The sequence below is a fragment of the Ambystoma mexicanum genome, chromosome 3q (assembly GCF_040938575.1).
Source record: "Ambystoma mexicanum isolate Mex_15411 chromosome 3q, UKY_AmexF1_1, whole genome shotgun sequence".
Classification (NCBI taxonomy): Eukaryota; Metazoa; Chordata; class Amphibia; order Caudata; family Ambystomatidae; genus Ambystoma; species Ambystoma mexicanum.
The window spans coordinates 1137656124-1137658623 of NC_090926.1; the positions used below are offsets into that span (position 1 = coordinate 1137656124).

At 49.6% G+C, this 2500-nt stretch overlaps 3 non-coding genes across 3 annotated transcripts; all 3 read right to left on the bottom strand.

Moving 5' to 3' along the window:
• Positions 1-174: 174 nt before the first annotated feature.
• TRNAS-CGA (transfer RNA serine (anticodon CGA)) lies at positions 175-256 on the bottom strand. Its single transcript has one exon. It is a non-coding gene; the product is annotated as a tRNA-Ser (tRNA).
• An 869-nt stretch (positions 257-1125) lies between these two features.
• On the bottom strand, positions 1126-1207 carry TRNAS-AGA (transfer RNA serine (anticodon AGA)). The gene has a single exon. It is a non-coding gene; the product is annotated as a tRNA-Ser (tRNA).
• A 1122-nt stretch (positions 1208-2329) lies between these two features.
• Positions 2330-2411, bottom strand: TRNAS-CGA (transfer RNA serine (anticodon CGA)). Its single transcript has one exon. It is a non-coding gene; the product is annotated as a tRNA-Ser (tRNA).
• Positions 2412-2500: the final 89 nt, after the last annotated feature.

Here is a 2500-nt window from a genome sequence, read left to right on the forward strand (position 1 = left end):
TGTCAGGGTGGAAATATAATCGTGGCCCCCACCCCTAACAGTCAGAGAGTCCTGGATGGGAGTCTTCCCAATGTCTGCTTTATCGTCCATCCTATAATCAACATGCATGTTTACATCTTGTTTTGGGGACATTTCCGAGCAAATTGCAAAATTGCAGCTCAGTTCAAACCGAGGCGTAGTCGGCAGGGTTCGAACCTGCGTGGGGAGACCCCAATGGATTTCGAGTCCATCGCCTTAACCACTCGGCCACGACTACCCATGAGAGTGAAACTCTCACTCGAAAGATCGTGCTGTGCTTACACAGAAGAGTCCTTAGTCTCTACCGCCTTGCCTCTAGATCTTGTCCTGTACTTTCCACCCTTCTCTCTCATCATGCACCGTTCTTTCTCCTCACAAGTTTCTTTTAAATGTACATATATGTTTGAAATTGCAAAACGAAACCCGTCAAAACGTACCAGTTTCTCTGCGTTGGCCTAAAGGATGAAGCCGCTTTTACTCCTAGGATCTTGCTTGAATAGCTCAAGTGCGCCGCAGCCTCCTTTAGTAATTGTATTATACTGCTATTTTAAGATTGTTTTCCATCTGGGAGGAGGGAAACAAATGTGGCGGCGACGATGTGAGCAATGTGCTGGAGGCCTGGAAAGCCCTCCTTAGAGACATGGTCTTTGCAACGAGCTACAAACCTCCTTGAACCCACCCCCCTTGCATCCTAGAAAGCAACAGACACTACAGATTAGCCCACCACACCCAAGGGCTCCACCCAGCAACTGTACTGAGGGAGCAAAGCCGATACCCGCCTCCGGACCCACTCCCCGAACCTGGCGACATTGATTAAGAAACCACACCGAGAGTTGGGACAGTCACTGTTACTGTTATTGTTATTTCTTTTCTCTTCTTTTCCCTTTCTTCCTTAGTTTGTTTGTTCTTTATTAATAGTTTTGTCGTTGGTTATAAGCTGATCACCATATCACATTTACGCCAGTTATTGCATTTTGAATGTAACTGCTTTCAGAATCTTATCCTTGTACAAGTTTACTCACAAATGCCAATAAAGACATTTAAAAATAAAAATTAAGATTGTTTTCCACACCAGAAAAGAGTAAACAATAAAAGCGGGCTCTGCACCGTAGTCGGCAGGATTTGAACCTGCGCGGGGAAACCCCAATGGATTTCTAGTCCATCGCCTTAACCACTCGGCCACGACTACTCCTGAGCAAACCTGTTTCTACTATAAACTTAACACTTTAGCCACACACAATGTCTCCTCCGCCCCTTACTTTATGCCGCTCTGCACCGTTCCCTTTTGGCCCTCCCATGACCCTTGAAAATGCATTCAAAAGTCAGAATCTCTATGGTCTGGCCCAAGTTCCCTAAATGCCATTTCCCCTCCCTGCCAAGCTCAGACTAAGTGCCAGGGACAGATCTGTGCTAATAAACCTAGCAAGCGGCCAGGCAGCAGAGCCTCACCTTCACTAGGTTGCACTGGCTTCTGCCAGCTCCAAATTGAAACTGTTAACAGTGTCCTGTTTGGAAGCATGCCTGGGCAGGGGCTGTCTCTATGCAAATCGAGTTGCAGAGGCCTCCTGGGAGCCAATTTCGGCAGGCCATTTTGACAGGCTCCAGAGGAATAAATGGCCGCACGAGTGGTCCGGTAGTTAGTCTAAGCCATATGGCAAAGATTTGGGTGGTGGGCCTTCTGGGCATGTGGCCCTAAGCCTCAGAGGACCGCAGAATGGGTCCCTTCTGCCCAAATAGAGAGGTCTTGGCCGATCGGGGCCGAGAGGACAGGGGCCTAACCACCCTCTGACGGTCCTCCTGGGCGCCCTTCCTCTGCTCTCTGCTGTTGTGGCAGAAAGCTGTGCCTTCAGTCCCCTGGCTTGCACAGGGCAGCAAAAGACTGTACTTTCACTGGGTCGCAGGTAGGGGGCCTCTCCTGAATGCATCTGCCAAGGAAGGTCTAGAAGTGACACGAGAACCCTTGTGCTGACACACAAAAAAGGCTCGGCAGATAGCTTGCGTGCCAGTTGCTCCATCCTCTGTATCCACATGGACCCCTCCCAATATCTGCTGTAAAGATGCAGGCAAGGAAAAGCGCAGGATGGGCTTCTTACAGACGGAGGCGATGCCAGGCATCGATGGCTCTAGCGGCAACTAGTGTCAGGGTGGAAATATAATCGTGGCCCCCACCCCTAACAGTCAGAGAGTCCTGGATGGGAGTCTTCCCAATGTCTGCTTTATCGTCCATCCTATAATCAACATGCATGTTTACATCTTGTTTTGGGGACATTTCCGAGCAAATTGCAAAATTGCAGCTCAGTTCAAACCGAGGCGTAGTCGGCAGGGTTCGAACCTGCGCGGGGAGACCCCAATGGATTTCGAGTCCATCGCCTTAACCACTCGGCCACGACTACCCATGAGAGTGAAACTCTCACTCGAAAGATCGTGCTGTGCTTACACAGAAGAGTCCTTAGTCTCTACCGCCTTGCCTCTAGATCTTGTC